Source organism: Corvus cornix, chromosome 4, assembly GCF_000738735.6.
Source record: "Corvus cornix cornix isolate S_Up_H32 chromosome 4, ASM73873v5, whole genome shotgun sequence".
NCBI lineage: Eukaryota > Metazoa > Chordata > Aves > Passeriformes > Corvidae > Corvus > Corvus cornix.
In genome coordinates this window covers 348,955-373,175 of record NC_046334.1, presented here as the reverse complement: position 1 = coordinate 373,175, position 24,221 = coordinate 348,955, and the positions used below count along the sequence as shown (strand labels likewise).

Sequence of the window (24,221 nt, the reverse complement as noted above, 5' to 3'; positions counted from 1 at the left end):
CTGTGAGACTTGGGGGTTTTTGTCCAGCCTGGGATTGATGCTCCCTGTGCTGCTCTTTTCCCCAGATAGTCTGCAGGGATTCGCTTGGGCTTTTTAAAGAGAAAGCACTTGGGAGCACCAAAAAGCCAAGATGACAAACACTGTGTTTGAGGGAATGGGCCCTAAATTAGAAAGCTGAAACCAGAGGTTTCAGATTAGGGGTTTAGAAGTGAAAATAGCTGGTAGAGCTGATGACACTTCTCACACAAACCGCTTGCACAGCACGCGGTGCTCCTGTGTCCATCCCTTCCCTTGACTCCGTTGGTCTCGGCATGCCTGCTCCTGTCTGCCTTTTCCATCAGCCGTGGCACCCCTGCTGCTGCCAGAGCGACAGCCTGGCTCGGGCGCCCTGCAGCCAGTCGGACAGCTTGGCTCGCGCCGCGGTGCCGGCAGAGCCAGGCACGCCCTGACCTCTGTCATCTGCTCCTCTCACAAGTTTTGGATCTGCGCTAGCTCCTGAGTGTTCTGCTCCAGAGCCTCTGTACCGATCCAGCAGCCCCAGGCACGGAAGCGGCACCGTGGGCCCATCGGGACCCACTGGCACCCGGCACACGCGGGCCGAGGGCTCGCACTCGGCACCCCCTGGCACCCGGCGCGGCTCATCCGAGGGCTGCGCGCCCCTGCGTCATTCTGGAAAATGTCTTTATATGCTGGAACTCCATGCTGCTGTCAGCCTGGTGTGCCTCCGCCAGCCTTTGGGAGGTGACCTCTGCCGTGGAAGCAGTTTGTGTGTTTATCATGGCCTGAGGTTGAAATGGGAGGTTCAGCTTAGGTGTTAGAAAAGATTTTTTCACTGTTTGGGTGGAATAGGTTGCCCAGAGAGGTGCTGGAGTCATCATCCCAGGAGGTGTTCAAGAAGCATCTGGATCTGGCGCTGGGTGATGGGGTTTAGTGGTTTAGGGGTTACAGTGACAGTGCTGGGTTGATGGTTGGACTTGGTGATCTTACAGGTCTCTTCCACCCTTGGTGATTCTGTGATTCTATGATTGTATTTCTTGCTCAATCCTTTTCCTGAACCCTTTTGGGAGGGTTCTTTTGGCCAAGGCCAGTGCAGAACCTCACTGGGCTGGATGCTCCGGCAGCATGGACAGTGCAAGGCAGCAACGCCGTGCCCTCAGGGTAGGAGCGTGTCCCACCCAGCCTGTCACCAGCGGCTTGTCCTCAAGCACAGGGCCAGAGGCTGGTTCAGCTCCTGGAGCAGAAGCCTATCCTGGATCCTGATATTCCATACTTTAATTTTAGTTTACAGCACTCTCAGGTTCACTTTACAGATGCCTTGTGCTCTTTTTTTTTAATAAGCAGTGTGAGGAGGAATGTTTCAATCATTTGAAATGCTGTTTGTGAAAACAAAAATGCCCCTTTACAATGGTTGTACTCTCTTTTACTAGTGAAATTTTAAGATTGGCAGGTACTGGGAATTTCCTCAACTTTAAAATTTATCATCGGAAGCCAAAACAATATTGGATAAATATGTAGTAGTTTCTTGCTGACTGCCTTCTACTTGATGCGTAATGTCTCGCTATTTAATTCCATTGGTGAATCCAGGCCATAGACCTTCAGGCAATTCTTAGGCTTCCCTTGTGTTGGTTTTCGTACTGCCCTCACTTGGTTTATTGATCTGAATTAATCTGTCGTGCGCTAGTTCGTTTGTAGTCTCATGTATTAGGATGAGGAGAGAGCGTTGAGGATTTTATCCGGACGTTCCGTGCCCCGGCGGGCGGCGCCGTTCGCGCCGGGAGTAGCCAGCAGGGGGCGCCGCCCCTGGCTCGTGACTGGGGGCGCTCACGCGGCCCTCACGCGGCCCTCACGTGGCCCTCACGTGGCCGCGCGCGCCCCCTTAGAACCGAGGCGCGTGCGGCGCTCTCAGGTGCGCGGCGGGAAAGTCTGGTCCCTCAGGTGCGCGCGGCTGCCCTCAGGGCGCGGCGGGAAAGTCTGGTCCCTCACATCCCGTGATCCCTGGGGCTCCGGCTGGTTCTTGTCGGTAAGAAGGCTTTACTTGCTTGGGAAGGGGTTGCTTCCCGGCACTTTGGGCTGCCGAGGGTGCCTGGTCTGGAATGCTGGTGCCTTGGGGATGGGAGTGCGGGTCGCCGTTCCTTGAGCCCAAGTGATGGTCCTTTACCCTTCCTGCTGTCCCCAGGCTCGTAGGCTGGGTTTGAGGAAAAAAGGTTTTTGCTGTGTTGAGAAGCAGATAGGTTTGGGACCAAAGGGCAGTGCGAGGCTTGCAGGCTCTGTCCCACGCTCGAAGCGTGTCTCACGGTCTAGCTGGGAAAAAAGGGATTTACGTCCCGTGGAGTCATTTGCAAAGCCGGTGAATTCTGCCCAATATTGTGCTGAGCGGTTTAAGTCTCGTTTTCTGGACTAGTACATTTTTTGTTTGTATTTGCCTGTTGTGCTTTCAGGCCGGTGAGGTTTGTGCTAAGAAACTTTTCCTCTGGTGTGCTCTCCAGATATTTCCATGTGGCTAACTAGATTTTTCTCTCATTATTTGTTCAGTTTATCAATATTATGTCTGTAAGAGTGCTGGGGAAGGGTTTTCCGCCCTGTGTCCTATTCCATTCCAGTGTTATTGTTTGTTAGGACAACGGGAACTTAGTGATAGTAACTCAGCAAGTACGTGTAGTAGCACATTAATCCTACATTAAGTCTACCAGGTTTGCAACTGCCTTCTTGAGTTGTATATGAAACCTATTGTGCAGTGCTTTGTGAAGAAAAGGAGTAGTTCATGCGTTTTTTGTTGGTGGATATACGAATTGTTGAGGCTCTTGGGGTTTTTTTGTTCATTGTTTTTTGATGTAGCTTTATCCTTTCACTGTGGTTACTCAGCTGGCAGATGGATTAATGCATTAAGTAGAGGGTGGGTAGCAGAGTGCGTGTTGAGTGCACTGTTAGCGCTTCTCTTCCAAGCAGTATTTTGTTTTAAACATTACCCGCGGCTGTGCCCCAGGTGGGTGGGTGCCTTTGGTGGCGATGCCGGCGGTGAGCACAGCAGTGCTGCAGGGAGCGAGAGCGCCCCCAGCTGCGCTGAGTTCAGGTGATGGCAATTACATGAAGGGTTGCACCTGTGAGAGCCATCTACCCCAGGCCTTTACAGCTGTCCCTGCTTGTTGCAGTATGTGTAATCTATTCCAACCTGCTACGAATGCAGAGGTTAAGAGCCAGCTCTTAATTGATAACGACATGTATCTTACCTGTGCCACAACTTGGTTTCAAGGAGGATCAATAGCTTTAAAAAATGTGAGAGTTTACTTAAAACCCCAATCAACCAAACAAACCAAAACCCAGCAAGAGAAAAAAACAAAACTTGCGAAAAACCCCCAACAAACAACAGAACCTCACTTTACCCTGAAAGTACAGCATCTGGTTCAAGGTGCTAGTAGTCTCCAAGGATGATGCTTTGCATGCTCTCAGGTTTTTAAAAAGAATTGGTTTCTGGCTGACACTGAAAGGAGCAAATGCTTGCAGTTTGTTGGTTTCATTTTTTTTTTTTTTTGTTAGTTTTTGGTTTGTTTCTTGTTTGTGTGGTGTGGCACAACAGAAAAAAGAAATTCATTGCCTGGGAGTGCTGGGTACTTGGGTGATTCTGAGAAAAGAGAGCCGGCCGATGTTGTCAAGTGTGTAACAAGCTCTTCTGCTAAAGATTGGGAAACAGTTGCACCTGCTCATCAAAGAGCAGGCCTTCAGCTGGAAAGGCTCTTTTACCATCTTAGTCTCTCTAAGTAAGGAGTGTTTGGGTTCAGGTAAGAGTCACTGCAGGGGCTGCAGCACTACTTCTTTACTGGCAGGGAAACAGAGGCCTGGAGAGAGAGAGAGACAGCAGCATGTTTTGATACTGAGCTTTGGAGCAAGGAAATAATTATGACTTTATCAGTTAAGTGTCAGTCATTCTGTCTCTCACTGTTTTGACATGTTCAATTCTAGTGACTGGTGGTAAAAGAGATGAGAGTGTTGGGGGGGTTGAAGGGAAAATTTTAATGGAGGGAAGCAAGGGGAGAAAAAAACCTGTCGAAGACAATTTCTGGCAGGCAGTCGGGTTCCTGGTGCAGACAGATTGGCTGATGTTGATTGTTGACAGCTTCTGCAGCTTGCTAATTACAACTGTAAAAAATTCAGGTGAATGACAGGAACTTGAAATGTTAATTCTGGTTTTATTATTTTGCAGCTGCAACTGTTAGTTGGCTCTTGGTGTAATTGATGGACACTGCCAGTTGCTTAGACAGATGGGAATTAACACTGGTGTTCCCATTAGAACTTGCCATCACAGTCACGTTGGCTTTGGTCTCCTGCACTGGGTTGATGTGTGCAAGAGAGTGCATGTGGAAGGAGCAAGCGTAACTCCTGCCTGCAGTACTCGCCTTCCAGGGTATTGGAGCCATCCATCCAACACAGAGCAGACGAGCTGCTTGCCAGGTTAGTACATGCAAGAACAGGCCCTCTGTTTGACCTGAACTTCTGGAGAAGGTTACATGTTGATCAGTATTGCCATAATAATAATGTGGGAGTCTTAAGACTTGTGTTAAGTTGTTCTGATTGTTCCTCATCAGAAATGCAGCTGTAATCTTGGCTGGTGTCTCTGAGCTGTAGTCACCTGTACACCATGTGAATTGGGAACTAGAATGCTGGTTGAAAGGAAAATGCTAGAGGTAGGGTAAGTAAAGCAGTTCATGATGTCAAGTAGTAGAGGAAAGTAGCAGTGGGTTAGGGTTTTTCCGAAGCAGAGGTGTAATCATCTATGTGGAAGAAACAATTAAGAGAGTTGTAGCTGTTTGACTGACCTGCAAGTGGGCCTGCTTTCCATTTGGGGTAGAATCCTGGTCTCTGAGTATGGATTTGCTTCAGCCTTGCAGGGCTGGGTTGCTGAGGAAAGAAATGGCTCAGTTTGTCCCTCTGAGAACTTGTTCCTTTGCAGAGGTTCAGTCTGTGGGGGTGAAGGAAGTCAGAACATTCAAAGAGCCCTTCGTGTGGGGAGGGAGCTGCAGAAGTGTCAGTTCAGTTTGCTGAAACCTTGGTTGGCTTTTGACCAGCAAGGTAAGTTCATAAATTCCAAACCCACAGAAGCTTGCTTTTTTTTTTTTTAAGCAGTTTGCAGAACACATGGCTTTGAGATGGTGAGGAAAATGCTTCTTTGCTGGATGCTGAGAGATTGCAGTGAGCGGGACTCTCATCCCTGGAGGCATCTGTAAGCTGTACTTACAGGTAGGCTGACAGAAGACACAGCAGCTCAGCTGGTGGGGCCACTGTCCCTATGCGCTGGTTTGTTGGCTCCATGCAGGGCAGGTCATGCGCACACACGGTGCCCTCTCCTCCTCCCAAGTCTCCTGCCATCAAATCCATGCCTGATGCTCAGACCCAGCAGGTCTGGCTGCTCGCTCAGCCTCAGGGCTGAGGTGTGAGCAGTGCACGGGAGCCCCTCCCCGGCCCCAGCCGCAGAGCTGTGGTGTGCGTGGCCGTGCGCTCGCACGCAGCACAGGAGATGTTTGACGCTCAAGGTAGGAGCGTGTTGCCCACTGCTATGCCAATTACTGGATATTAATGGCAGGATAGCATGCATATGCCTAAACTGGGAAGCAGAAGGTTAATAGACGAACAGCACCAGAAGATCCCATTTATCAGTTTCTATTTATCTCTCCTTGGGAGGTGGCAGGTTTACAGTAAATACCTTCTGTCCTCCTAATTTCCTAATGATGGGGATAATGATGGAGAATGGTGAAGTCATTAACTGGGACAGCCTCTGTGCATCACTCTGTCAACCACATCTCTCCAAGACCTGCAATGAAAAGTGATAGGCCCCAGCTGTTCACCAGATTCTGTTCCCTTCCCCCTTCCCCATGCTCAACCCCAATTGCAGGCTTAGCAATTAAAAAACAAGGGGCGAAAAAATGAGACCCAAAACCTGAAAGACAAAAGCCAGACCCTTTCTCTGCTATGGCAATGATAGCCTAGTCTGCCCTGCACTTGGGTGTGGCTGTACCAGTCGGACCCCATTCAAATGCTCCCAGTTAAATGCAGTGGTATCCCCGAGCCTGGTGGTGTCACTGGGGCCAGGTGTGCAGCACTTGGAGAGAGGAATGTGAGCTAGCATGAGTGGAAGCTGGAAGAAGATTGTGCTTCTGGAGCAGAGGCACTGGGTTTCCTTGGTCCTGCCTCCTGTTCTTGCCTTCCACGGAGGAACCTGTTCAATGCCTGTAAAAACGGCAGCAGTTCTCTGTGTCTGACTCTGTGTGCTGGGGTACTGATGGATTTTGGGGCTTAAAAATGGTCACGTGGCACTTGAGGTGGAACTGTGTGGAGTGCAGGGGGTGGGCTCTGATTCTAGATCCCACTGCTTGAAGTTCCACAGAACAGGAAGGTGTTCCTGAAACCGAAGCTCAAATGAAGATGCACGTAAGTAAATTATTGCTTTGAAAAGATTGTCTTTTTTTCCCCTCACAACAACATTTCTATGTAGTTGACTCTTAAGAGTTTTTTATATTGGTTTCACTTTGGGCAGCGTCTGGGAGTTGATGACTTGACTGTTTTCAGTGAGTTGAGAGTGCTTTGCTGTGTACAGCAGCCACGTGTTCATCCAGTGAGGGCCTGTGATTATAGCCAGCCCTATTTTGAGCAGGCTGTGGCCTGGAGTACACCGTGGCAGAGCCACCCAGCTATCCTGTGGGTGGTGCCTTCTGCTCCTGACTGCTGTTTGCTGTGCCTGAGAGTCTGGCCTTCTGCCTGGGTGTGTTCTGAAATGAGAGGTCTGCCTGAAGTGAGGTTTTCTTTTGCATCCACCGTGTGCTGGGCTCATAAAAGAACTCTCGAGCTGTGGGAGCTTTGTGTTAGAAGGGTTCATTAACTTTCAAATGTTTCAATTGAGAAATTTCAGAGCTCTCAGCATAGACCAGGGTGGCTGGCTCAGCCAAGAGTGTCCCCTGACAGTCAGGTACAGATGTGATTGCTAGTCAGAGCACCATAAGAAACCTAATGGTGTCCCAGCAAGTGTCATACTTGAGCTGGAAAGGATTAAACCAGATAGCCCGGAGAGGCTGTAAATAATTTTTATTGGACTTTAAGAGCTAGGGAGACAAGAGGAGCCTTTACCTTGTAGCTTGCTAGGAATTGTGCCTGCAGGGTTGCAGAGTGTGTGCAGTGGTGAAAGAAAGAATTCTGGGACTGGTTTTAGTCTGAGCAGGCACTTAACTGGGTTCTGAAGTGCCTCGGGCCAAGGTAGGTCATGGTGGTACAAGGGGGCGTTTTTCTGACTGATGTCTCTGGTATCTGGGCACAGAGACTTGAGAAATGAAAGGCAAGGGAAGACATTCCTGTTTGGGAGATGGCATGTTAGCTAGCTAGCACATGAGAGAAATGGCGTGTAAATGTTCCCTAAACACTTCCTTCTTTATTTTCAAGTTCTAGGTGCTTTTCTTGGCTGTTCAAACCTACAGAGTTTGGTTTTTGTTTTGTTTTAAATTTGTGCTGATCTGTTAGCCGCATGCTGGGGAGTCCTCTCCCAAGGGAGTGGAGTTGGGTTAAACACCTCTGGTATCACTTGGCTAATAACTTTGTGTCTCTGGTCACAAATTTTGAGGCTGGGGAAAAGGGGAGTTTGATTTCCTGTGTGATGATTCAGGACACTCTGTTTAACCTTGTTAGCTTGGTGTAGGTTTAAGGACTGATGTTTGACCCTAAGTCTGTTGTCCAGCTTCGTTTTAGACATGTAAGGAGGTGCCAGTGCACTGGATTCCAGCGACCCCTGGGACAAGCTGCAGGGGCTCCTTGATGGTTTTGCAAAGTTGTGACCCTTGCTGGGTTGTTTTCCGGCCAGCTGGCCTTGCCTGAGTTCTCCCGAAGACATGCTAGCCAGTGTTCCCAGTGAGGGCGAGCCTTGTGGATTGCAACCCTTCTCTGTTGCCTTGGTTCCCGTAGGAGCTCCTAGCCAGAAGTTAAAGTATTCTTGGTTGTTAATGTCTTAACTTGCTCTGGCCTGCCTATTGCAAACAGTGGTCTGGGGATGAACTCCGTGCTTTTGTTTCTGTGGCCAGCCTGTCTGCTTTTGGCACCTCGAGCTTGACACAACCCAGGCTAAACAGAACATGTGATATTAAACAGCTGTTGGCTTCTAAATAAGGAAAATCATATTAGCCCCTCTATAAGCAATCTGTATGGTAATTTCAGGAAAGCATGGGGTGGCTGTTCTCTCTGGGAAGAAAGAGCTGATGTATCTTTTAACATACGTAACATACTTAACTGTAGGGAAGACTGAAGAGCCTAGCAAGGAGGAAAGTTTTACTTCCTTAAGTGATGTTTGATGGGGAAAATCAAGGCAGGACCAATTGCCTATCGCTGTGGAAATTTGTTTGGGTAGGACAACATCTACAGCACCAGATCCTGAGGAGGATGGATGCTGTTACAAATAGTGCTGGTCAAGTGAAAGAAATGTCACTGGAGCATTGTAATAGCTATCTGAAATAATTTTTTCAATTATATGTAATATACAGCAGTCGATGACTTAAAAAATTATCCTATCTGACGGGACAAAGGCAGCAAAAATGTTAGATTTAAGACCATTTCTAAAGGTGCAGGATGTACATGCTAACCCTCTGGCTATCGATGGTTGAAAGGAAACAGGAGTGGCTGTTGGCAGTGAACATTTAGCTCTTTGCAATTTGCCTGACTACATCTGGTTCTGGCTGCTGCACATAGTCACAGCTTCCAGAGGGAAGTGTAGCAGTGCTTGTCTGCAGGACATTACAGATAAACCTTGTGCTTTACATGGATTTCAGTGGACTCTGGCTTCCAGAAGCTTGGTGAAAAAGGAAGCTGTTAATGGTGTTTCCCTTGAGTAACTAAGTTGTTCATGCCTCTGCTGGATGAGGTACTGAAGTTTGGATTCACTAAGGAGGCACATGTTCCAAGTGGCAGTGCTTATTGGGGCTGCTCTGTACACCTCAAGTGTGGGAGAACTCATTGATGTCTGTGGAGAAATGTGAAATAAAGGCAGGGGGCCTTTTTGTGGCTGTTTTAAGAAGAGACAACTGGGTATCCAGTGTATCCCACTGACTGCCTCAACTCAAAAGCGCTGTCCAGTGCTGCACTTGCTATGGCACTAGGGTGTTTGAAGGGAATTCCAAGAGCTATACAGAGTCCTGGGCATCCACCTCTTCTCTCTTCCAGAAGAGCTGTTGTGATTTGTCTTGGTATGAAGGAACCTCCCACTCTCTGGTCTCAGAACCTGCGCAGTGTGTATTTGCCCCTGCTGCCCTTGATACTGACTCCTGAAAGTCCTATGGTAAAGAGCTAAGCTTTCACTAAGTTGTATTTCATTTGTCGTTTTTACTTTTGGTATGATGTTTTCCTTACTCTGCATACATCTTTCCCCTTCCCATCTTTGCTCCTGCTAGTGAAGAAAGCTCTGCAGTTCTGTCCTGCTCCCATTTTTCAGATAAACCATCCGTGACACACAGAGCTCAAAGCTCAATGGACTGTGCATGCAGCGTTTTTGGGCTAACTGCTGTAAGAAATGGGCCGCGCTGTGGTGCAGAGCTCTGCCTGCCTGTTCCCAGGGCTCTCACTCAGTCATGGAGTGTGTGCTCATATACTCCGTCAGCTGCTGTTGGCTTGGCTGCCTACGCAGGCTAAATGTAAGGCCCCCAGTGAACCTTTCTGTCACTTTTGCTGTTCTGGCCACTATGCTTAATCAAAGAGCTGGAAGGAAAGCTCTCATTAGAGAGGCTTCCTCAGTCGTACAGAAGCCTCTGCTTGGCTAATTGAGGCTTTAGAGGGCTCGTGCTTCTGGTTGGGGTTGGTCTGCTTGATGTGATCTGGGCCTGAGGCAGAGTGAAGCAAGGAGACTTAAATGATGTCTGAGCAAACATGATGGCTGGAGATGAATGGGATTGTGTTCTGTTAGGCTGCTTCTCAGAGACTACAGAGTTTCTTGCTGTAGCAGCAAACTGCTGGAATGTGCTGTGGCTGAAGATGTTGTTGGGAATGTGTAGGTGAAAGTGGGAGTCTGCATAGGGTGAATTGATCCGCATGCATGTTCAGCGGTTAGAGCCCAGGCCGCTCACATGTTGGAGGAAATGAGAGTGCATGGCAAGCTGGGCAGCAGAGCCTGCAGTGTCTGAATGGAGGAAGCAGGTAAATGCCAGGGAAAAAGGTGTAAGGGCTGGGGGGGGGACAGAGCTAAGGACTCTAGCTAATGCGTCTGTAGTGCTTGAGGCTCTTACGCTCCTGGAGCAGTGTAGCCTAGTCCATTTTGTATATTTTACAGACTGTATTTTATTAAAATTTTTTGTGTAGTACATGTGTTTGTGATCCTATAAGTTGCCCCCTAGGAATGAGTGAACAAGTGAAATTGTTCCAAGGGACTTGTTTTAAATTATATCAGTAGAACTTATAGTATTAATTATTGGTGTCCGAGAGAAGAAGTGTGATGGAGGAGTTGAAGTAGACCCCTTGCTCTTTCAGGATATGGGCATTCTTTCTTCCTCTGTGGTCAGTGACTTGAGTAAATCACACCTGAGCAGGGTGCCTCTGTTGTGGGCCAGAGGCGGTGGTCTTAATGCCATGCAAAATGTGGAGCTGCCAGGCTTGCTTTGGAGGGCCCTGGCTTGTAGGTAGGTGTGCACTGCATGTGCTGGGTGGTGAAGGTGTGGAAGGACAGGAGGCTCAAGATCATGTATTCAGCTGCTGGTGCTGAAAGCCAGTCTCCATCCCAAGCCAAGTGTCTGAGCAGAGGTTTCAAGCTGTTCAGTTGCCTTCTGCTGCTTTTGGATAATTGTGTTGCAAAGAGTGCTTGAAAGAGTTGGAGTGAGCAGCTGCTGGTGGTTGGGAAGCGTTGGTCCTGGTGCCTGGGCAGGAAGGCTACCTGCCAGCTAAGCAGGTTCTAGCACTGGAAGCAGTGTCTCTGGTCACGTGGCAGGGTCCTCGTTTGCTATGGGAAAGGAAACAGACCAGCTACCAAGTGCCTAGAATTAGTAATTAAGCTGCTCAGAGAATGCACGCAACCAGTGCAGGTCACTTACTGAGCAGGATAAAGATCCATTTCCAAGTGGAGGTGGAGGGAAGGAGCAAGGGGAAGGGTCAGTAGGGTGTCCATTGGATGTTTACCAAATTCCCATGCAGCATTCCCCGTTGGGCAGGCCTTGTCAGATGTGTCTCAGTAGGTCTGGCCTGTCGGGAGTCAGTGCAGAGACAAAGGGACAGATGGGGGAAGGAGAGGGGATGTAAGGGAATGTACATGATGTCACCCAAGGGACACGTTAACTGTGAGTTTCTTTGTTACCAGTTTGATGGTGTATTAGTGGCTGACCTTGCAGTGAGGATTTGGACATGCCCTCCTCCTCCCCATTTCTTTTGCTGTTTGCTTTTTAGCTTCTTGCAAAGCAATGAAGATGCTGAAATCTGGAGAGCTCCTTTGGGAGTTGAGCTCTTCAGATACAGTACTGCTCTGTGAAGAGAGATGGAGGAAGTTGTGAGGGTAGGAATGACGAGGTTTGTCAGAAAAGTTTGGGCGAGGAGCTGAGATGACTGTGAGACAGCACAGTTGGGAACAGCGCTGGGTATTGCCTTACTCGTGTTGTGTCAGAATCTTCCCACGCCATGGCAGGTTCCAAATGTGTGACAGAACTGTGCTTAAGACTGAAGGATTCTCTGTCATACGTCTGCTGTCTGTCTCCTACATGTGGAGGGGACAGGGACCTTTGTTTTGGTGGCAGAGGATCCTCGGATGAGCTGTCTGTGCTGATCTGTGCAGATGATTTTGTGTGCTGGAGAGGAAGGTGTGGATGGGCAGTGAGGCAGCTGGGAGGGCTCTGGGGAGCCAAGTGCAGGTTTGCAGACAGGTCTGACTTGGCTGAGTGATGGCTTGTCAGGCAGGGGTGAAGTCTGGCCGAGTGCCTGGAACAGAAACCCATTGAGAATTATTAAACACAGAAAAGCCATCCTGAGCTCAGCTAGTCCCAGGGCTGCACATTTTTAGGGACTGGGGGTGTGTCCTCAATGAGTGTCCCTGTGGGCCTGCTTTATTTTGTGACCCTTGACAAGGTGTGTGCTGCTGGCCTCTGTCAGAGTGTGCTGGGCTGGATGGTTTTTTGGTGTGAGCTACAGCACATGTTCTTCTGAAAGAAGCTGCAGAAATGGTGTAAAACCAAGGCAGCTTAGAGTTCTTAAAAGTACATCCATGACTTCTTACTGACTTAGCTAAATTCTCCTGGCTCACTGGTTGTTGAAAGCAAGCAGAGGAAGCTCTCTGGTCTTTGGGCATTAGAGAAGGGGGGCAGATGACTTTTCCCCTGACTTCCAAGGATCCTGGACCCATGGCAGTGGTAAATCAAGGTAGTCTCTGCAAGGCAGAGGAGGATAGTGGGGTTAGTGGATGACTCTGGGAGTATGCAAAAGTTCATAAATAGAGCTAGTCATGAATGAAATGTGTCATGTTCTGATTCCCTAAACGACTCTGAAAAGCTTGATTCAAGACTTTGTTCTTACATTGTAGTTATGGCTTTGTCCCCAGCTTTGCAGTGGTCTTTCACTGCTCACCTTTCTGATATGAGCTGCCTTTTCCCTAGAATAAGTGATCTGTAGCCCCATGAGCTTCAGGGGACTAAGTGTGGCCAGGTCTGTCCATAGAGTCCTGCTCTGTCATGCATGTAAAGTGCTCTTGGTGGATTTTGTGAGTGTAATGGCTGCAGCTTTCTTTGTTCTTTGTTACCCAAACACTTGTTCAGACCCTGCCAATCTCTGAGGAGCAGGCTGCACTAATCACGGCTGTGGGAAGGTAAGGAAGCCATGGGCAGTCTTGGGTTGGTCTGGATGAGCTGCCATTGTTAGTTGTCGTAATTTCTCTCATGTCTAAGTGAGACTTTTGTACCTAGAATAGGACGTGGCCTGTCCTTTGTGAAACCTTGCGTGCGCCCTGCCCCTGTGGTGCTGTCAAACCAGCAAAAGGGTATGATGTGATGGTTTTGTATCATGCAGCCAGCAGGAAGGAAAACAGTGTCTTAAATAACAGGCATTAAATCATTAAATCCAGTAAGGAGATAATTTTTCATGGATGTGGAGTCATATTTTCTGTTATCTGAAACTGTGGAAGGTGCTTGTGGTAATGCTTGCCTAAAATATGTAAAATGTTCCTAGGGACGTTTGGGATTTTTTTTTTTTTTTTTTTTTCCCCCCTTTCCTCTGTGTTACAAAGGTACACTGGGATTTAACATATTAAGAGCAGTCAGCTAATCCTAAAACTTGCCTCTGGCATTTGAGTGTATGCTTATGTAAGTAGCTATATATACTGAAAGTGAAGGTGTAGTAAATTATGGGGAGCTTCAGGAGGGAACTGACCAAGGCTGTGTAGAAGTTACAAAGTGGGGAAAATACCTAATGAAATAGAAAAAAAGCAGTTGCCTAAATATCATCTTCTGGGCTGAGATTGTTTTCCTATGGATATTTTTTAGCTGCTATTTCACTTCGCTGGACTGTGACAAGTATAGTGGGTTTGGAAGGAGGTGACTTCTCTATCCAGGATAGAAGACAGAAGGTTTAGTACAAGACATGTTTAATAAAGAAAGGTATTTCAGAAACTCCGGTATTTCCTAGAGGCACAAAATGCAAGATTCAGCATAGGAGTTCTAATCCATGTCAACATCTGGAGTTACTTTTCTGTAGGAAAGTATTCAACCCTTATATACCTGGAAGTTACTTAGATCGGGAAGAAAAGGTGAGGGTCAGAACTCTTGAGCTGCATCTGAATATGCCCAAGCTGGAGCACATGTCGGCCTCTGTGCACCTCACAGGGAGATACAGCGTGACCTGAAGGGTCTGACCTGGCCCATCCTTAGATTTCCCGTGTGCTCTGTGGCGAGGTAAAGCAGCCGTCCTGGAGCAGAGTCCCATGTATTGGTCAGGAGTTTTCAGCTCCCCACAATTGTCTTTGGAGCTCTGTGGAGCTGAGTTTGCATCATTGTAAATTAAGCTCCCGCTGAGGTCAGAGGGCAGGAGCTAATCTGTACATGAACGTTCCTCAAACTCTTGTTATGCATTGGACCTTTGAGATGAGCTCTAACAAGCGTAATGCAAACTGGATTAGTTTTTTGCATGCCACTGGGAAATTAAATGTGTCTTCCAAGTTCTTGTCACTTAAAATTTGCCATGACATTTACTGTGTTTGACAAAATGCAGGAAAAAGAGGTTCCAATTAACCAGGACATCAAACGGTGTGGATGGTGCAGTTTATTTTGGAGGCATGATATTCAGAAAGGTCAGTCGCTCAGTCAGCTGACCTCGGCCGTTTGTAGCGTTGGCTGTGGCTAATGAGCACTCAGCTCAGTCCATAATGGGAACTTCATGGAGGGAAAATCCAGATAATGGATGTGTGTAGGCAAACTGGCTCTTTCTAATGGCTGTGTGCTGGGGAGGAGGGGGTATGTGCAAATTCTCTCTAACACAGGGAAAAAGGGACTGAATCCAATGTTTAAGAGCCAGGAAGGTCTTCACAAAGTCAGTCTCCTCACACCTGAGGGGAAATTGTTGCTGTCTTAGTGCTTCTGCTTGGGCTTGTGAACTGCCCAGAGCCATGTGTGACAGCATGGTGGTTTCCAGCTGGAGCAGAGTAGTAGTTCCTTGGAAGAGGTAAATGGAAACGTATTGCTGCGTCCACACGGTGCACTCAGTGCTGACAGAAGCCTGGAGAGAAGGTGGCCAAGTCTCCTGATAGACTGTTGTTCTTCAGCTGCTTTAAATGTTGGTATCAATCAGTTGCAAGTAATTTGTACTAAAATTCATGGCAGCTTCTGGCCCTTTATGTGGGCTGTGTCCAGTGTCAGCACTGGGCTGTCGTATTTCAGTCTGAAAAAATTTACTGTTTGACACGTAAACATTTGGGCAGAGCTTCTGTAAATGATGTTGGATTTATACCAAATTGACCCCCAGGAAACAGTTAATGTTAAACTGGCCAGTGACATTCTCTTTCTGCTCAAAGCTTTGGGTGTTCAGGTTAAAAATGTGTCATTTTTCTATGTCCCACCAAAGCCATGTTTAACCTACATTTTTAGATGCACTTCAGCACAGTTTTTTTTGTTCTGCTGTTACGCGAAGCCTGATAGGACAGTGCTGGTTGGCAAGTGGCAGCTCTTGGAAGTGGTCAGCCTTAATGCAGCCCACAGATTTGAGCACCCATGGTGCTGGCCGAGTGCTTGGGAATGCCCATTTGAAAGAAATGAAAAATAATTCAATATGCTCCTGGGATCTCTCTGAACTTTACCTATTTAAGAGGTAAGGATGAACACATTCTTTGCTCGGTATTCCTCCTTCTTAATACTGTCTTTGTTTTCCTCCTTTGAACTTGGTTCCCTGTATCCACAGTTTCAGAAGGGTGTCCAGCAAGTACCTGGGATATACTGTGCTGTGAGCAAGGCATCCTCTAGGCAACTTCTAGGATTTGCCTTGTCTGCTTTCCACTGGGCTCTGTTGACTTCAGTGGGAGTGGGAATCCAACTTCCACTGGAGTTGGGAGAGAGGAGGAAACAGGGAGAGTAAGAGGGCTGGGAGAAAATTTGGACTGTTCTAAGTTGGTGGTAGTAGGGTCACAGGCCAGAGCAAGAGTTAGATAGCTGCCTTGAATTTCTGGGAGCAAATAAGTACAAGAACTTGAAATGGTGGGGTGTGATACTTTCAGGCTTTTAGCTGAAGCAGACTTCCTGAGGCACAGTGCGAAACAAATAATTTCTCAATTTAAATAGAACTCCCTTCATACTGAAGTCATAGCAACAAAATGACCTCACTGCAACTTTACTCCCCCCTCCCTTGTAGTTGTTTCTTTAATTTCGTACAATATGTTATTCTTGTTGTTTGGAATCATGGGGAGGAGGGAGAGAGGGAAAACCAACCTGTGTAAAAATTAGCTTTGAGTTATTCCATCTGTGGACTCTTAATTTTGTCATGAAAACAGAGAAGCCTGGCAGGAAGCGAGCTTGTGACTGGCTCCATGTATCCTCTTGTCTGGAGCTGGGTAAGGAAGTGTGGCATTTAGAATGAAAGCAAAAGCTTCATTTCTGGAACTCTGAGTGTTTGCCCAATTCTTTGACCATCTGTTTTTGTTGACAACCACCTCTTTGTGTTGTGCCAAAGTTATTTTGGCTTTTTTAATTTGTAGATGCGTGTGTGTGTGTGTATATGGTGGTGTGGTTGTGTGTGTCTGCGTGTGGATCATTAGGGTGCTGCTGACTGGGTCAGACTGGGGGAAGTGGGATGTGTAAAAGTAGGTATTTTGTGAGGATTGAATACAAGGAGAAATACAGTGAGTAATCCTGGCTTCTCTCAGAGACACTTGAGTCCTATCTGTGTTACCCGGTCAAAAGCTGCCAGCTTCTAGTGGCTGTCCTTAAGTAACTTTGGTTGCATCGCAGCCATTTAAAAGAGTACGCAAGTACCTGCCTCAGAAATCATGGCTGGGATGAACTGATGGAGAGTCCAGCAGCTGACTGAAGGTGGATAGCAGATGGGTCCCTGTGCTCTGTGGTGCTAGCATGGAGGTGCTTAGCCAGCTTAGCTTCTCTTGAGCTGCACTTCTCTTCCATTCTTGGTGTCATTTAGGGGGTAGTTATTCATTCCCTGTATCCTTCATATGCTAATTTTGTCCACAACCAGTATGGATTGGAGATGCACTGGAGCAGCTGATGTTGAGAGCTCTATCATGGAACTGCAAAAGCACTTGGAAATTCAGCCTCAAAACCTGGCATGAGACACCTTTTTGAATATACTTTTATGTTTCTAAACCTGCATTTGCTCTACATTTTAATAAAATGTCTTTGGTTTCTTCTGAAGGCTGTATAGAGAAGCTGAGCACTTTCTGTGCTGCTCTCCCCACTGAGTTTTTCCTGTCGTGCCTTCCGAACTCTTGTGGGCATGAGGGTAGGCCAGAGTAACATCTACAGCCCATGACAGCAGCAAAATGAGGCTAACAAATACCCTTCTGAGGATGCAGCATGACAGCTTCATCCATCCCGCTGCATTTGCATCGGGAGTGCGGAATAGCTGCGTGTCATGGGCCACTGCCACTGCACACAGTCATTTATTTAATAACTCCTGCAGAGGCATTAAAGGGGAGCGTGCAAGACAGTGTGCTGGAGACAATAAGGAAGTAACGAGATGGCAGCATTTGGAAAAGTCTGGTTTGTGCTATTCTATCATTGTAACTTTCTGTTCAGCAGTGCTTCGGGTATAAGGTGAATGGAGTTTCTATGGACAGTAGCAAGACATGGGCTGTGGTATGGCACAGGGGCTTCCCTGTGTTTTTTTTCTGTGTGCCGAGTTTGAGGGTGGCCTTTTCCACAGCTAAACTTGTTCCCTTGCAATATCAAGTGTTAGAGTTACTTATGCAGCTTGCACTAGATGTTTCTGCTATGTGAACCAGGCAGATTAAACCTGCTTCAAATCTGGATGATTACCTATTTTTCTCCAGAGCATCATTAATTCACAAGAAATTGAGTCTCTTTGTTAGTCAAGATTTTCCGGAAATACCAAGTGCTGCAATTCCATCCTGGGGAGAACTGATTTAAAGTGGAGTGCCTTGAAATCCAGCTCCTTAAATATTTATCTAGAGAGAAAAATGGAGAAACTGAAACACCTGGAATAGGTAGTTGCTTCTGAAAATCTGTTCATAAGCATAAGTGAAAATCCTTCTGTCATTTTAGATGCCTTTTCAGGGATTGCCTTCCAGTTCTGTGTTTCCGTGTGCAAATGAGGTGTCCGAGGTCTGTGAGATGTGATGACTTGTACAAAAGCTTCTGGTGAGTGCTGGTGCAGTTAGGAATGAACGTGTTATTTCAGAAACAAAATTGGAGTTATAATAAGACCGGGACCGAATTCAGGTGGGGACAGTATGTCATGCTGAAATAAGGGAATGGCAAAGGTTCTGTTAATGTCTAAATAGATGGTGTCTTTTCTGTGAAAAATACAAGGCAGGTTTTTAAATGGTAGAATCCAGATGCGAAACTCCTAAACCCTGTGCAGGCACTTAAAATTGATGGTTTTTGCTGCAGTGGGAATGAAGAGTCCTTAATTTTTCTCATTGGTGGGAGCCCAATTTTAACAGCGTAAGAAAGATTTTGTGTTGTCTGCTCTAAGAGTTTGTCATCAGATTAACAAGAGAGGAACACCAGAGGTTGTCAGTCCCCCTTAGCATCAGCGGTGTTTTCCTCACAGCCAGGCCAGTTCTAACCCTTCAGTTCTCGTTTGCAGAACTCGCTGTGTGCAAGAAATGTCTCCTGGGTTGCTTTGCTTAATAGCAGTTAAGAATAAAGGGCCTTGGAAGTGAAGCGTTCAAAGCATTTCTGTTCTCAAAAGGCTGGAGAAAAAAATAAGCTGTTTGAAAAATAAAAAATGCCAAGGGCAGAACCTGCATGGAAGAGTAGAAAAAAGGCTCAAGCAAGAGGGATGACTATTCTGTTGTGTTCTCACTGACCTAGCACCCTCTCTTTTCTATGTTGCTATTTTTACTAATATTGCTGCTATTGCAAGTGCAGGATGGCTGCAGAGGTTATGACTGCTTGCCTGGTAGGGGAGCGAGTGTCTCAGTCTTGTCTAGAAGCTGAGGTAACTCAGCAGCTGTTTGTGTGCAGCTGGAGAGAAAGGGGAGCTCTTGGGCCAGGTGTGGGGAAAGGTCACCTGTCTGTGCATGTCAGACACCTGAGATGGGTTCTATTGCTGGCACATTGCTGCCTGAACTGCGGTGTCCTGTGTGTCTGCAGTCATATGCTTGGGCTGCTTAGAAACACTGATGTGAAGAAAAATGTGCAAGCGGGGTTGGCCATTTGTGCCCTCTCCATACCTGGAATTCACAGGACATAAAGAGAGCCGGTTCTGCAGCTCTGGAAACCCATACTTAGTCATTACTCAAGCTATCCGTTGGTATAAATAGGTGCCACCTCATGGATTTCAGTGGCATTATCATCCATGAAAGCAAGCAGATGTGGCAGTGTCTGGGAAGGCATGTAACAAAACCAAAATGCTCCTGTGAAGTTGTGTGTAGTTTTGTGGTGTTGCCTTCTGGTGATATTTAGGGAAGACTGATATTAAAGGAGCCCCTGTGTGTTTTCTAGATGACTAAATAGTTAAAATACCAGAAGCACAAGAAAGGCACAATATACTCAATGGACAAGAAAAAGCCTGTACTTAAAACATGGCCATGTGTGAATTCTGAGTTCTGCTCACTAGAGTAATAGTTCATTTATTTTGCAGTGCCACATTGTTTCAAGAGTCGATTTCAAAGCAGAGAGCAGTGCAGAGGGAAAGGGTGATGGCTCTGTCTGCCCATCAGTCAGGGGTGATGGGTGGTGATCCAGTTTAGCGCTGGTACGCAGGACCTGCTTCTCTGACTGCTGCTTGGTGGTTCTGTGTTACCCTGGTTTTTTTCAGGCTGGTAATTTGGGCAAGATTGCTAGTTTTCAGCATTGTTGTGACACCACTGATAACAGCTAAGCACAGCTGATACCTTATGACAGCTATCACTACTCGGGAACTAACAAATACCTAGTTTGGAAAGCATGTGGGTTCAGTGAGGTATGAGTTGCTTTCATAACGTGTAGTGGACTCTTAGAAGGCTTTTTTAAATGACTGTTGGGATGTATTTGATGTTACGGCTTGCCTAGCAGCTGCAGTCTAGAATGTGGAATATTTCAGATCCTGATAGGTTGGTTTCTCAGTTTCTGTTCAGACTCCTTCCCATGGCTGGAGTGGGTGGAAAAACAGGCCTTTTCGCCTTGCTGATATTGGTACCTACCCAGACTTTGCAAAGCTGACAGCAGAAGCTACTGCAAAATACGGAAACTGTAGAAGTTCTTTTGAGATATGTAGAACCATCTCATGTCATGAAGGAGCTAAAAGTGCAGAAAATTCTGCTTTGAAGAAGGGTGGGCTGAAAGGTCTCTTGAGCTTCCTTTCAGCTGTAATTCTTTGGATTCATCAGTCTTATTTGAAGCATTCCTTGTCACTAAGGAAGTATTGGAGACTGTTGCTAATTCTGGCTGGAAAGCTTGTTTTGGTCAGCAGAAATCATGCCTGGTCTTTGCTAGATGCTTGGTGATGTATGGGAGAGGCTGATTCTTTATCAGGGGAGACTTCAGAACTTGAAATTCAAACCCCAGTTTCTTCCAGAAGGAATAGAATTACCCCAGTGTGTGATGACCTTGTTAATTTTGATGAGAATTCTACATTACAACTGTCTGATCTTGTTAGTGTGTTGGGTTTTTTTCCCTGTAAGTTTTAAACCTGATTTAGATGAGATTGAGTAGATAAATTGTGGCAGGTCTAACTACTGCTCAGTTCTGGAAGCTGTTGAGCGCTTTAGTGAGGTGGTGTCCTTAGAGGTGTGAGTGGCTTGTTGGGTCAGGTGGGACTGTTGATGACCATACAGTGTGTCCAGCTGAGAAAAACACAGGAGCCAGGGAGCTTTGGGTGGGATGAGGCACTTTGGGTTAGACAAGGAGAATGGAGGCAGAAGGGGATGTATGAAAACCAGCAGCAGCAGAAGACAAAAGCCTACATGTTGTCTTTGGCTGCATAAGTCATTGATGGAGTAATTTCTGTTTACTGTGTTGGTTCTGGATGAGCGCTGGGTGTGTGACAAGAGAAAGCAGAGGAGCGAATGAACTTAGGGGAAGGCACACAACCCCGGTTTCTTAACTTTGAATTTGTTTATGAAGCATTTTGGATTTCTGGGCAGGTTAACCGCCTGATTGGGCAGAAAGTCTGATTTAGTGCAGTTCTACTGCTCAAAAAAGGCTGCCCATTTATGCCACTGGGACATGACCGGTGGTGGTTCAAATGCAGTTTACTTGTAACTCCAAAAGGGTTAAAATAGTCTGAGGTGAAACACTAGATTTGCAGGGTTTGATTAAATAAAAAAAAAAAAACAACAAACCAAACCAGAGGGGAATATTTGAGCATGTGGGTAAATAGAAATGCTCTTTTGTTTCCTGTTTTTTCCCATGCTTCTTAGTGTGTAGAGTGGTATAGAAAAAATGGGAGATTTCTGTGATGTGCTCATGCTCCACATCCCTCAAATCCATCTGTGGCTGTGGAGCTGTTGCCACACACAGGCTCTGTGTGCTGCGTATTTTGCAAACAGCTACACCTACTTGCAGGCAGCACGAGGCATTTGGGCTGGGATTGCCAGGCTGCTGGATGTGCTCAGAGCCCACAAGCGGTGAAATGCATCATCCAACTTGAGTCACTGCTTTGGCTGAGCGTGGGCATCAGAATATCCTCTCATGGTGGGGGCAGGGGCAGCGTGCTCTGTGTCTGACTGGGGGGTTTAATGGGGAAGGGTTAATGAAGTCGCAAGGCAGTGACAGTGAAACTGCAATGCAGGGCTCTCACTGTGCAGGGATGGATGGAGGCAGGTGTAAACTCTGCTTGGAGAAATCAGAGCTCTCCATCTATGCCATGTCCTATTGGAGTATTTGTCTGGTTCGTTCTGGCTTCCCCACCATGGGTGTGTTGTAAGAGTAACTGTGTTCCGCGTCCTCCCTCCCTCCTCTTCCATTCCCAACCCCCCCACAAGCTGGAGGGCCAGAAGGTGGGGTGGTACCTCAGGATAATGGTAGCAGAAGGCGAAGGAGGCAGACAGCTGGCAAGTTCTGCCCCAATATGCTTCTCTGAAAGAGGCAAGGAAAATGCAGAAGATGTGATGCCTGAATGGCTCACTTTGCAGCAAAAGGGAAGATTAAAAGTAAAATTAGTTAACATCTTGCTCATTTCAAACCACCACACGGCAGCTTTTTGCTCCCTCCCTCCCTCACCCCGCCCCCCCCCCCCCCCCCCCCATCCCAGCCATTTCTCTGTGGCTTGATTTTCTTTCCAGTCCCAGGCAGTCCTGGGACTTTGCAGAAATCCATGTAGTGAGCAGCACTGCAAAAATACTGAGCTCTCCTGGTAACCCTCTTGTTATCTCTCTGTCATCTGTACAAGCCTGGGCAGCTGGAGCAGACAGGCAGCCACAGGCCTCTGCCAGGAGCTTCTGTTCACTCTACTGACAGAACAGTACGAGAGTGTGCAAATGCAGAGGGTGGGGATGGAGGCTGGGGGCCCTGCAGTGGTTCAGTCTGGGAGGGGAGTTCTGAAGCAGGGTGTGGGTGCTCCTAAGGGCATCTGGGACCCTAGAGATGTTGAGTGAGAGAGATGTTGCTGGTGTCTGCAGCTGCTAAATGGAACGATGAGAGAAGGCAGAGCCAAATGCTCCTGGAGGTGCACTGTGAGAGGGACAAAAGGAACAATGGGCGATCCCAGCTAGATGGAAGGGGGAAATTAATTCCCTGGGTGGGTGGTGAAGCATTTGAACAGGGGGCTGGACCTTAAATGAGCAATACCTTATGCTAAAAGGTTTTTATTTTGCCAGCTACTGCTTCTTCTGACCATCTCACCAGCGCAGCCCTTGCTGGCAGGGAGCTCCAGGTGTGTTGTGGGCTGGATATGCTGGTACTGCTGGGAACAGCACTCTGATTCAGGACAGCATTTCCTTGTGCCTGTTGTGTAGGCGGTGGGTCCCAGTGATCTGAGGGTCCAGTGTCTTTTTGTGTGTGGACAACTGTGTTTTGAAGGGGTTTTTGGTCCAGCCAAGCAAAACTCCATGGAATGTCATGGTGGTTGGTTTTATGTAATGCTGTTCAAGCAGAACCTGGGCCCTCAGTGAAGCAGATGGCAGCTTATTGAGCAGCCGTGAGCAGAAGCTGGGTATTCACTAGACCTCTTTAGCAGCAGCACTGAGGGCTTTGCTCTGACACCTGACTTTCCAAGTAGTCCTGTGAAACTTGTACCTGTGACATAAGACTGGAACAGTGGCTGTTTGGCTCCAAGTGGTTACTGGTCACCGGCAGAGTCTGCAAAATGATGGAGAGGAATTGGGGAAACGATCATGTTTAATTCTTCCATCTCCACTTGGAATACTAACTAAGCAGCCTTAAATGTGTACCAAACACTTCTTCTGTAGAAACTTAGTGAAAGTTCAGCTAAATGATCATGCAATTATTGTAGAAAGATAGTTTTTAGTACAGTTGATGTAGTTGAGGACAGTTCCTTTGGGTGAGTGTTACTGTTGGTTAATTGAACAGAAACAGATAGATGCCAGTGCAGACCGCTTTTGGAAATTCCTTTGTTACAAACGCCCCAAATCCCACGGATTGCTGTTCTCAGTACAGACCAACTATGCCAGCAGTTGGAGTTGGGGAAAAGCACCTTCCAAAAGCTGTTTGGTTGGTTACTGTTCATGGCAGAATTTCTCACACTGACTCCTGAACTGTGTGCTCTGGATTGCCGTTGCAGATTAGGTTGTGTTCCAGCTGGAATGTAGCTCTGATCTGCTTGCTAATTCTCGCACTGGACCAGAGTACTGTGGGAAAGACAATGAACAAGGAAGTAAGTTTTTTTGCTGGTTTTGGGGCCTAGGTCTCTGAGGTGCTTGTCATTCTAGCAATGCCTTTATAGGTAAGGGTTGATGGTGCTGCTTTATGTCAGCCTGATTTCTGCTGTAGCCCAGGGGTGCTGCTGAGTCATCACCTCTCCTGCTCATGGCTCTAAGTGCTTTGGGCTACTAAGCAGAGTTCATACCTAGGAGCTCTTGTCCTGAAACATTCACCTGGAGCCCTAGTTCATTAACTGCTTTTCTCCTTCTGAATCTCTTATTTATAAAACGGGCACAAATGATTGGTGGCCCTAGGGAATACCTGAGATGCCTCTAGCGAGGCTTCCTGTCTGTCTTCTCTGAGCAGACAGGACCTAAATTCCCTGGGCTGTGTCCTTGGGATATTTTCAAGTATTCAAGTCAGTATTTCAAGTCAGTATTCAAGTATTCCATCTCTGTTTTTCAGACCTTGTGGTTGTTTTGGTGATGACTCAAGTGATATGTCTCAGGTTGCTGTAAGCAATGGTTTTTTACTGTGGTGTTTACATGGCTGCTGTGATATCAGGATGAGTACAAGAAAAGGCTTGTCACCTGCAGGCTACCCGATGTGGTAGAGGTGGCTTTGGAGTACCAAGTTCCTCGGCTGCATATGTATTTTTTACATATCATGTATTTGCCCGTGTACTTCTAATGGGGTGGGAAAGAAACTACGGTAATGATGGGAAGTTATTTAGTGCTGCATGGAGTTAATTGCTTGTAATCAGTGCTTACATCCGTCTGGTTTTATGGGAGACAACAAGCCTTCGTTGGATGT

The 24,221-nt window shown here is 47.0% G+C and overlaps 1 long non-coding RNA gene across 4 annotated transcripts in view; it reads left to right on the top strand.

Moving 5' to 3' along the window:
* LOC104698258 overlaps positions 1 to 24,221 on the top strand; it is a 225,759-nt gene that overhangs the window by 47,719 nt on the left and 153,819 nt on the right. For 2 of the 4 annotated variants that reach the window (XR_002043234.2, XR_005601735.1), the window contains exons 3-4: positions 4,199 to 4,446; positions 5,119 to 5,232. This is a non-coding gene — a long non-coding RNA (uncharacterized LOC104698258). Of the gene's footprint in view, positions 1 to 1,922; positions 2,021 to 4,198; positions 4,447 to 5,115; positions 5,233 to 24,221 lie in introns of those variants that run through there. The other 2 variants (XR_753273.2, XR_005601736.1) reach the window with 2 other exon arrangements.